The following is a 12,451-nucleotide window of genomic DNA, read 5'->3' as shown; positions in this document are numbered from 1 at the left end:
CCAGGTTCCCATTCCATGGGGAAAGAAAAAAACATCTAGAATTGTTAGTAAGAGACGGATTGTTTTAGCCAGGAGGAAGGAAGTGCCAAAACAGTGACAACCCTATCTTTTAATGTACAATGCCTTCATCCATGACACCCACTCCTACATTGGCCAATGAAATATCACAAAATGTGACCAATGACAGCAACACCTCCTTTGGGGAATGAAGACTTTTCCACCCCTCAAAGAAAAGGGGATATCTCTGTTTTCAAAGGAATGGGAGAGCTCTGAGCTTTTTCTGGAGGCAGATGGGATAGAGCGCTCCTTCTAGTTTGCCCCAGTCCCCACCATGTTGCCTCAGGTTAGGCATTTTAATGCAATTTTACTTCTGCTATACCTTTACCATGCACTCTGGTTACCTCCCTTTGTAATCAATCACCTCTGTTGATCAAAGCAGGTGACGGTGTTAAGGTTTCTATCTCCACAGAGAAAGAATGGAATGTGTGTGTAGAAAAGCTGATCACAGCCAGGTGTGGTGGCTCACGCCTGCAATCCCAGCATTTTGGGAGGCCGAGGCGGGTGGATCACCTGAGGTCAGGAATTCGTGACCAGCCTAGCCAACATGGTGAAACCCCAAAAAAAAAAAAAAAAAAAAAAATAGCTGGGCATGGTGGCAGGTGCCGGTAATCCCAGCTACTCAGGCGGCTAAGGTAGAAGGTTCGCTTGAACCTGGGAAGCAGAGGTTGCAGTGAGCCGAGATCACGCCACTGCACTCCAGCTTGGGTGACTGAGTGAGACTCCGTCTCAAAAAAAAAGAAAAGCTGATTGCAAAATTAACCATAATGCATACAACATGGTGTTGAAATACTTAAGCAACTGCTCATTCTGTTAGGCAGAAAATGTTCTTAGATCTCGAAGTCTACTCTAGCCTGTATATATGAATCCACACTTCCTGCAAAAACACATCTGCCCCTATTTCCTGGTGGCATTGGGAAGAGCGCATATTGCTTTTCTTCTACAAAACTACCGTTCTGTCATTTTCTTTCGTTGTGAGGTCTCCTACCCGTTTTTCCAGTGATTACCGGGCTTCCCCAGAAAACCTTTTTTGGCTAACTCTATCAAGCTTCACTCACAGAGTCATGCCCCTCTCGTTTCTCTTCTTCTGTGTCCTAAGTCTTCGTATTCATTTATATACTTTTATCCCACTAAGGAAAGTTGGGTAACTGATTCCAGCTTTCTGTACCTTGTATTCATGTCTCCCACAATTTGAGTCTCTTCTTGTTTTCTTCTTGGAGTAGACACTTCCTGAGACAGGGATAATTTCTTGAGCTTTGGTTGGAGTCACCCAGGGCCTAGTCAAGAGCAGTTCTCTGTGCAATAATATCAGCTGACTATGGTGACAGAGTAAATGAGGATGTACTCAGGGTTGGTAGAAAAATGAACAAGTAGTCTTCTTGCCTACTTTTGCTAGCTATCAAAGCCCTAGTGGCTTAGGTTATTTTTTCCTATTATAGTTATAATAGTTACTTTCTAGGACTCTTCCCTTAGCTTAGCTAATAATTCTTCCCTTAGCGTCAATACTTTCTCTAGATGTTGGAAGTTATTGAACAGGAAAAAATACATATGACCCTGATCTTATTAAACAGCGTATTAATCAGAAGTCCATTATTCTGCCCAATACAAATGTGTATTAATTTTGTATCATGTGCAAATATTTAGGCACAGGTCCATGTACACATATATCCATTCACTAGTCAAATACCTAAATTAAAAATGGCAAGCTGAAAAAAATTCCAAGTGCAAAGGTGTGATTGCTTTGAAAATAGCCAATTTAGGAAAGTTTGGCCTTTAATTGGCCAAGTTAAACAAGGCACAATTACTACTAACTTGGTCCCCAAAGATTGGCTCTAATCACGTCATATTTAACTTGGCTGGTTAAATTGCAAATAGTATTCTCTTTTTCTGATTTGGTTCATTTGGCTGATATAATCTCTCTGTGGCTTTTTCTCTCCTGACTTAGCTCTTTCTGTGAATGGAAACTCCATGGATTAGGAAACACGATCTATTTTTTTAAAAACAGCAAAATGTGTGTATGGTGTTTGTTGCTGTCATAAACAGTCTCTGAGAAAACTTTATGAGCGCATAGTCATAGAAACATGATAGATTCATCACAAAATTAGTATGCATATGTCAAAGGTTTTATAGACCTGATATCTCAAAATATTCTTGCACATTTTTGTTTTGCTTTACATTACAGGTGAGGAAGAATTTTTTGTACTAACTCTAGCGTCTTCTGTTACCGAGAGATGAGGAATCTAACTTAGACATTCAATGTTAAATGAGACAGCCCAAGGAGGCCACACATTTCCATAAGGGCATAGAGAAGGATGGTTGAACATTTATCTCTATTTTTGTCTGACAGCATCAGAATTCAAAGAAGTCTGATTTCTTAGTTCAAAATGGTCAATTGCATGCATATTAGATGAAAAGGGCATCTAATTTCCTATGTACTACCACGGAATACATCAATCTAAGAAACAAGAAATTATTTTCTCTGGTAGAGAAACACATATACACATGTGTGTGTTAAACACTCATTTATTTACTAAAAACAATAAACATTTAAAGAGTAATTACAGTGTGTCAGGTTCTATATCAGGCATTAGATATGCAGAAAGGAGTAAGACAATTTTGCCTTTAAAAACCTGTAGCATATATTATATGTCTGTATTGGGTTATTTGCACTGGATAAGTCAGAAAAATAATGGCTTTAGATTCCAAATTTTAGCTTCCCCTGCTTCTTTTTAGTTCATAACATAGAGCTGGTCTTCAGCATCTTTCCCTTGCATACCACCACGTGATTCTGTTTGTGCCCCCAGTGACATTCCATCTCCCGTGTCAGTTTCCACTGCTCTCATGCTTTCTCCAACCTCAAAATGAACTCTTAGGAAGAGCTAATTAGTCTACCCTGGTTATAAGGAATTTCTAATAAGAAGTTTCTGTATTAACTCTCATGTGGTTATTTGCCTTGAGGCAAAGCCAACAAAACTGTATGCTCATGAAAGAAATAATTTTCAGATACCTTCAGGTATATTATTTACTTTTGAGTAAGCCACAGCTACCAAATCATTTTCATCTGAATTTTGCAGCTAAGTCTGAAGTTTAACACTTTCTACGTTTTCCATTCCACCAAATGTTCTGCTTTCAGGACAAAACCTGTATTGTGGATGTGGAAGAGAGGACAGGGGATTCTCCCCACAGTATTTCAGGTCTACATACTAGGCATGGGGATACTACAGTTTGTACATTTATTATCAAAAGTAGTATTCTGATGTGTCTTTATCAGTTGTGCAGATGTCCCCCAACTTACAATGGTTTGACTTTGGTTTTTTGACTTCACAATGGTGTGAAGGCAATACTCCTTCAGTAGAAACTGATTTTCAAATTTTGGATTTTGATCTTTTCTTTGGATAGCAATATGTGGTATGACACTATCCTAAAATACTGGGCAGTGGTAGTGAGCACATCTCCCAGTCAGCCCTGTGAACATGAGGTGAAACACGTGATACTCTACAGTGGACTGTGTTGTCAGATGATTTTGCCCAACTGTAGGCTAATGTAAGTGTCGGAGCATGCTTAAGGGAGGTTAGGCTAAGCAGTGATGATCAGTAGGTTGGGTATATTAAATGTATTCTCAACTTATAAAGCAATGGGTTTATTGGGACGTAACCCATCATAAGTCAAGGAGTATCTGTATTCTTTTGGAAAGATTCAAGCTTGTAGCCCAAATTGATCAATTTGGTGCATCAGCATATTGCTCTATTGCAAAGTTTTGACTTTCAAGTATGCATATGAAAAAAAATGATACTGCATATAAAATGTCTGCTAGCCATGTTGACCATTAAACAGAAAACAAGCCAACAAATAAAAACCAGCCAATAAATAATGAATGGAGCATGAAAACCAGAAAGCCCAAAGTGACAAAAGTGTCAACAGTATTGGCCTCTACACTGTAAATGATAATTTTACTATTAAAATAGAATTTTTTTCTTCTGGGACTCAAAGAAAAATAATGATGGGCTACGATGATGTGTGTTTCCAGGAACACCTGACATCACAGACACTTTTGTTGTTGTTTTTCCAACAAAATCTTATCAGAGTAAGTGGGTTACAAAGAGGCAATCTTATCAAAGTTGGGGGACAAGATGTTAAGCTTTGCCCCCATTACACATGCACACACATGTGCATGTGAGCCACACACATGCACACACTCACATGTGATTATAACCATGCAGTGGCTCCTGAGGAGGCTTTGCAGGGCACAGTCAGAAAATCTTTGCCTTAAATATTTACCCTGACAGAACCTGAAGCAATAATAGTTGGGTTTGGCTCAGTGCCTAAACTCTAAGTTTGTAATTAGTCTGAGGGAAAAAAAAAAAAAGATATTCATGAAAAATGAGTTTGGGAGGGAAGGTGGGAGAAATCTGGTTTGAAATGTCTATATTTGCTTATGGGGGCATGTGCAATTCACTGGGAATCTTGAGTCTTGGGTTTAACTTTGGCTACTAACTAATCTGATGACCTTGAACAAGTTACTTAAGTTCTCATATTTTTCATATTTGTCCCTATTTCCTCATACTTGTAACCATACAATTGCAACAAATTATCTCTGTTGACAATCCTTTATGAAGAAGCTGTGTGCTACCATATGTAGGAAAATATATTCCAAAGACAAACATGAGGGTGCCTAAAAATTCTTTCCCATGAACATTCAGTTTACTAGGCAATAAATAAATAGAAGAAAACAAGGTAGTTCTGCAAAATACAGTCTGTCATTTTCAATAACTCTTGTCATCTTTCACCAAGCAGTCCCTGCTGGCAGTGGAACCAATTCTTGGATTTAGAAAAAATTTACAGCATGGTGCTTCAACTTCACCAAATGTCTTTAGTTGCCATCCATCCACGGCAAAAGGAATCCAGCTGTAGGGACCAATCCCAGTGTGATGCTCCAAGGTCTGGTCAACCACTGTATGTGCAGGACCTTGATCATCTCGCTTTCCTGGATTTCCAAGTGGATCAACCATACAGCATGAAAGGCATTATTAGACAAGAGAAGCATGTCATTGAGATGGACCAAAGCCAAGTGAGGATGATTTAGAGCTCCATGTACATGCTTAAGCATTCACACACAACTACGTGAGACAACTTGGAAGTACAGAACCCCTTGGAAGGTCCGCAAAATATATTCATTATTTTCTGCCCAAAGTTATCTTGTCCAACTCCTGTTGAAGCTCTTTACTCACAGTTTTCCTATTTGTTTAGTTGATGCCTTTCTGCCCATGTCTTCATTTTCCTCCTCCAGTAGAAGCAAGAAGTTTGCTAATTGCACTGTTGTCATTACAGATAATAATGACTACATATTCTGAATGTTGTGGTCAGCCTAATGAAAATGAAACCCATATAAAAGGCACATAGTCAACAGGCGTATTGAAATATGCTTCAAGATGACTCCAAATATGTTTACATACCATTCAACTCATGCTCAAGTAAACTATTCTCTCTTGTTTTTTGGAGACAGAGTCTCACTCTGTTGCCCAGGCGCTGGCATGATTACGGCTCACTGCAGCCTCAACCTCCCAAACTTAAGTGATCTTCCCCCTTCAGCCTCCCAAGTAGCTGGAAGTACAGGTTCGTGCCACCACACCTGGCTGATTTTTGTTTTTTTTGTAGAGACAGGGTTTTCCCATGTTGCCAAGGCTGGTCTCAAACTCCTGAGCTCAAGCAAAGTACTGGGATCATAGGAGTGAGCCACTGTGCCCAGCCTAAATCATCCCTTTTGGGGAAGATCTTTTGAGACATCCTATTATAACAATTCTGGTACTATTAATTTCTGAAATTATTGGATAATCAGTTCTCCTTAATTAGCTTGGCTAATTGAAATTTTCTTATGTAAGATTAAGAATGTTCACCTCGACATTGGGTTTTACAGGTTGTGTAAGTTCAAGTGAATAAGCAGGGCAGTTTGTGTAATTTAAGATCATGTTCTATGTGAAGAAAGAAGGAAAATAGGGTTTCCTTTCTTTAAAACAATACTAAAACCTAATTTGATCAATACTAAATTCTAAATCTGTACTCTGTATAGTAAAGCTATACAGGACATATATAGAGAGAGAGAGAAAGAGAGAGAGAGAGAGAGGAAGAGAGTGGGGTGCATGAGAGAGAAAGGGTGCGAGAGAAAGTGCACAATTTTAAAAAATACTAAAACCAGTCATTTGTTCATTCAACATTTATCAAGCAACTACTACGTGCCAAGCATTGTTCTAGGTGCAGAGTAGACAGAAAGGAGTAAAACAATCTAATCTTGTGAATTTTTTGTAACGATATAGGTAGCACATTGTAGAGAAAAACAGATTTGAGAAGTTACATTCAGTCATGCCTTCTTAAAGTTTTAGTGTAACTATATGTAAAGGAAATAAGAGCTCTGATATTTTATCAGAATTTACCAGTACAATGAAAATGGGCCAAAACATAGAATAGGTAAGGGAAATTGTCGAGATTTAATAAATTCCCATACTATTGGTTATTATTGCACAGCAGATTTTCACCTGAAGTTACATTTGTGTGACAAAGAAGTGTTGCCTAATAATCAAAACTATTTATCATAAGAAATAGGAGACATAATGGGAAAAAGCAGTAGCTCTTGCTTGCAGTTCTGGGGATGGGGAATTATCCCTGAATCTCAGTGAGCCTCAGTTTTCTCCCTGGTAAAAAAAAAAAAAAGGAAAGAAATTGTCATTCTACCTTGGAATTAAGTAACATCTATAAATAGTGTCTTCTTCCAGCACAAGCTAAATTTGTGAGGCCAGAGACCACATCTATCTGTTCCCCCACGATGTCCCAAGTACCTTGCTTTAGTTACAAATTCTACAAGGCACTCAGACATATTGGCTGAAAGACAGTAAATGTTTGTTAAAGATTATCCTGAGGGTGAGATGAGGAAATACATGACAAATTACTCAAACATTGTGAAACATTATTCTTAAGTTAAAGAACTCACTTCGTATCCTGCTGTTTTGAGATTTTGCAGTTTGGGCAAATGCTTGATCTCTCTTCAGGGATAACTAAGTTGCTCACCAGGAAGACCTCTGGGCCTAAACCTTTGTGGACAAAATCTGGCGAAGTCGCTAGCAGCATTAGCATTTCCCAACTTTCCCTTGAGCTGGCTTTTCATTCTCAGGCATTTCAAAGCCAGGTTTCAAAATGAAACTTCATCTAAGCCTCTGAAAGCATCGTCCACTTTTGGCACCAAGTTGGAATTTTATGATGTTCAGGGATGAAGGTGCAGACCCCAGCAGTTTTGCCCAGTCTGTCTTTTTCTTTCTTTCTTTCTTTTTTTTTTTCTGAGACGGAGTCTCGCACTGTTCCAGGGCCGGAGTGCAGTGGCGTGATCTGGGCTCACCGCAACCTCTGACTTCCCAGGTTCAAGCAATTCTCCTGCCTCAGCCTTCCAAGTAGCTGGGATTACAGGCGCCCATCGCCACGCCCAGCTAATTTTTTGTATTTTTAGTAGAGACAGAGTTTCACTATGTTGGCCAGGCTGGTCTCGAACGTCTGACAGCGTGATTCGCCCGCCTTAGCCTCCCAGATGCCTGCTGGGATTACAGGCATGAGCCACTGCGCCGGACCTGCCGAGTCTGTCTTTGAAACAAACTGCTTTTATGTAATAAATGACCAGGAGGGAAACCTATGCAAACCTAAATTAGGAAAAGATTTGGAAGACCTCCTAAGAACGCAATTGCAGTACGTCACGTAGCTTTAATCAGTAGTCAGTTTCTCCCTGTTGGTCTTCAGAAGAAACCAAATTCGTTCCCAGCTGCCAAGCACAACATTTCTTCATCCGCGTCTACTGTAGTTGGTTTCCTAGGAGGCAGTTTTTTGTCCCAGTTCCCAGCCATCTTCCAGGCAGAAGAGCGTGCTGATTAATCACTCATTCATGGTTCTAGGTGAGCTCAGTGTTTGAGGAAAAGCATTAAACAACCACCCTCACAAATGACCTGTGAGATCTCTGGTCCCCGAGCATCTTCCTCTCACCTCCACCCCAGCAAGCCCCTTATTGCTACGCTTATAGACGACCAAGTCCTCACCAACCAGCAGGCTCCATCTCATGACTGAGCGCGCTCCCAGACATGACCATCTCTCTACCACCCCGCCAATTCCATCTCAAGCCAAACCCCATTCCAGACAGTGACTCGTCGAGGTCCCCTCTGAACTCCAATCCCTCAGTTTCTGAGAGCTGGCTCCTGACCGTTCTGCAACACTGCCCCAATTAAACTGTGTGCCGCAGCGTGATGACCACATAGTCTGGTATCACATCTGAAGTATTTCATTTATTTCCCTTCAGGGACATCAGTAATATATTTTTTCCTACCTTCAATGAATGCCCTATTGAAATGCCTATGGAAAGACAACTAACTGTTAAGGACATTTACCATCAGCATGGAAGTTCCGAGGTTTTATGATGTGCCTGACAGAACCAGACACAGATATCTTATACTGGGCATTTATAATTTCCTGGAAAGCCAGCGTTGCCCTGCTTACACCTGGAGCCCTGCTGAGTGTTCCTGACTGGCGATTGTACCCAGATGTCATACTTAACTGTTGATGATCAGTTTCTGGGTACTGGGTAATGTAAGAGCAAGACAGGCCCAGCGAAATCTTGTGTAAGGAGATGGTCTCCGTTAGTGTTTGTGCATATGTGTGTGTTGTGTGTGTGCAGATACAGATGCGTGTGTGTGTGTGTGTATGAGCGAGCATGTGTGTGTGTGTGAAGGGGTAGTATTCTAGCAGGGAAGGATTAATTCTTCAGAAGGGCTAGGGAACCCAGGAGAAGACAGATCTGATAATAATGTTTAGGGAAAAAAACTCTTTAAAAGGTTCTAAAGGTCAGCACGCTGTTCCTGGAGAGGAGGGTGAAAGCAGAGATGTCCTCTCACTTCTATCACATCTCCTTCCCTCAGTGTCACACTCAGCTCCTTACTGGAAGGGAGGGCTCTTTGCACCCATCAGTTCAGGACAGCCGCTTGTCACCAAAGTGCTGGGAAGATGAAAGGAGACAGCCTGTCTTCCTGAGCCACTTCCCAGCTTCCTGCAGACGCGCCCAGCCCCATGCACACCAGCCATAGCTGTGTCCCGGGTGACCTTCTACATAGACACAGCAGAAAGGCCCCTGGGCCCATTCACAACCCAAGACAAGGCCAGCGGTGACAAACACCAAGCAGCTGCAAGAGAAGAAAGGGACTTGGGGAAGGACCTGTGTAACTCCCATGAAGAAGCTGAAGTCAAAACTTTGCTGGGAGAAAAACGATAGTTTATCAACTATTGGAAAAATAAGCCACTACTGCTTGGTGCTAAGAAAAATGAGTGGTATTTATTTATTATTTATTATTTTGAAATAATTCCAGACTTAGAAAAAAGTTGCAACAGAACAAAATATTTCCAAAATAACTACATCACATCCCCAAATGTTAATATTTTGCCTTTACCACATTTTCTTTGTCATATTCTGTGTGTGTGTGTGCACATACGTATATATAAATAATTTTAATATATCTAAGATATATAATTTTCTTTTCTGCACTTGATCTTAGCCAAAAGGCCAAGAAGCCGTATATGATTTTCTTTTCTGAATTGTTTAAGATTAAGTTGCAGGCTGACATGGTTTGGCTGTGTCCCCACCCAAATCTCATCCTGAATTGTAGCTCCCACAATTCCCACGTGTCATGGGAGGGACAAAGTGTGAGGTGACTGGATCATGGGGGTGGGTCTTTTCCATGCTGTCCTTGTGATAGTGAATGAGTCTCATAAGATCTGATGGTTTTATAAAAAGGCATTCCCCTGCACAAGTTCTCTCTTCCCTGCTGCCATGGAGAATGTGACTTGCTCCTCCTTGCCTTTAGCCATGATTGTGAGACCTCCCCAGCTCTGAGCCAATTAACTGTGAGACCTCTCCAACTGTGAGCCAATTAAACCTCTTTTCTTCATAAATTACCCAATCTCGGGTACGTCTTTATCAGCAGCGTGAAAACGGACTAACACACAGGCATTATGTCCTTTTACTCCTAAATTCTTCAGTTAATATCATGTAATTCATAGACTTCGTCCAAAGTTTTAAATTCTCCTAATCATATACTTTATAGCAAAATAATTTTTTTTTCTGGCTCAGGATTCAGTCCAGGATTGTGTGTTGCATGTAATTGTTTTGTCTTTTTAGTCTCCTCTAAACTAGAACAGTTCTGGAGTCTTTTATAGTCTTTGTCTCTCATGATCTTGAAAGTTTTGTAGAATGTCCCTCAAATTGGATTTGTTTGCTGTTTTCCCTGTGATTAGATTAAGATAATGTGCTTTGGGCAGGGATGCCACTGCACAAGATGTGACTTCCTCATGCATTGGGTCAGGAGGACAGGACACCTGTTTGCTGGGTAAGTGATGAGGTTGACTTCGATCATTTGGTTAAAGCTCAGCCTGTAGGGTTTCTCCACTATAAAGTTACAATTGGGCCTTCATAATTAATAACAATCTTGTGGCAAGATACTTCACAACTAGGTCAATATCCTGTTTGTCATCAAACTTTCATTCACCAATTTTAGCACCCACTGATGATTCTTCCCTGAATCCACTGTAACCATGATGTTTGTCAAATGATAATTTCCTAATTTTATTATTCCTGCAACACTTATTAGTTGGCATTCCACTTCCTTTTCTCTTATTTTTTATTTTTATTTGTGTCAATGTGGACTCATAGATTCTGATTTTATTCAATAGATAATAATCTGTTAATGTGGTGCTGATTTTTAAACAGTGACAGTAAAACATTGGGATCTGGAAGGCCTGATTGTTTAAGAGTCCTGGGATATAGTTTCCTTAGAGATAACTGGGAAATGGATCTTGGGAGATGTTGAGATGTCGTGAGACGAGTGAGATGTTGGTTTGGATTGTGGTCAGTGAAGGAAACTGAGTCCATGTGCCCAGCCTGGAGCTGTCCATACTAAGTGGAATTAGGAGAAAACATTTCCTCCAGAAACCCAGTATTTGGGCCTTTAAAAGGCTACTGTACCTAATGGAAGTCAGAAAGCAGGAGCTGGAGGGTATGCCAGTCAACCTAATGGCCATGAAGATCAAGTCAGTAAAGGCTTCTTTAATTTTGGAACTAATCTGACCTTCATAAAAGGCAAGCTGAACAGTGACCTAATCTGAATGAAATATGGCCCAGGGTCGGGAGTGCCTTTTGAAGGAATTTCTATTGGCGTTGTAGATTCTAGGGCCCTCTCATCCTCTAGGCTTCCTTTCCCCTCTACTGGCTTCCTCTTCCATCTGCCTCCTGCTCACCTCTTCCTTCTCATCATTAGCTTATTTTTATGACTTTTTCTTTATTCATTGGCTTGTGCCTTAGGCACTCAAGGGCATAGCTCTCTCCAGAAAGTTGGTCCTCATATCTGAGGATTTCGCTTACTGCACTCTCCTTAGAAGTGGAAATACCTGTCTGTGGTCACCTGCGAGTTATGCTTTGCAGAAACTGCGAAGGGTCTCGTATTGGTCAAAACACTTTGGTCGCAAGAAAGATAAATCAAATCAAGCTCATGTAAACACAAAAAGATATTTGTTATCAACATAAAGAAGTGTTGGAATGAACCCAGGAGCAGAAATATCAAGAGATCTGGAAAGGGATTAAATCGTATCTGAACAGTTGTCCAGACCCTCTGTGGTTGTCTTTGTACCTCTTTTGACATCAGTTTTATTATCATTTCTCTTCTCTGCAGATTGAGTTTCCCTGCATCCCTGGTCCACATGGTGGAATATGCCTACCCCTTTGAATCCAGAGTTTATAGGAGATGGTGCCATTGAAATTCAGGGAAAGAGAAATATTTGTGCATTAGACAATCCCATAAATATCCCCTATGGTACTACCTCCAAATTTACCTAATTTATGTCTTAAATTTTACTATTGGTAAGTCACTATTTTGTGTTAGAAATCCTTTATCAAATATAATTAAAAGAATTTTAAATGGGATTTAAAAGTAAATTGGTGGGGAAAAAAACAAAAAAATTAAAGCCTATGCATAATCTATCATCTAGTGATAGTACTATAAATTTTCTAGTGTACATTCTTCTATCCCTAACTCTGTGTGTGTGTGTGTGTGTGTGTGTGTGTGCATATTAGCCACATGGGAATAATATACATATATTGTCTTATAACTTGCTTGTCTCACTTAATTATCAGTATGTTACCTTGACATTCGCATTTCTTCTGCAAAACAATTTTTTTTTGAGATGGAGTCTCACTCTGTCACCAGGCTGGAGTGCAGCAGTGCAATTTCGGCTCACTGCAACCTCCGCCTCCTGGGTTCAAGCGATTCTCCTGCCTCAGCCTCCTGAGTAGCTGGGACTATAGGCGTGCACCACCATGCCCAGT

The sequence above is a fragment of the Mandrillus leucophaeus genome, unplaced genomic scaffold, assembly GCF_000951045.1.
Source record: "Mandrillus leucophaeus isolate KB7577 unplaced genomic scaffold, Mleu.le_1.0 Scaffold82, whole genome shotgun sequence".
In the NCBI taxonomy this organism is placed as follows: domain Eukaryota; kingdom Metazoa; phylum Chordata; class Mammalia; order Primates; family Cercopithecidae; genus Mandrillus; species Mandrillus leucophaeus.
The sequence above is the reverse complement of the archived record's forward strand: the minus strand, read 5'-3'. Positions refer to the sequence as shown.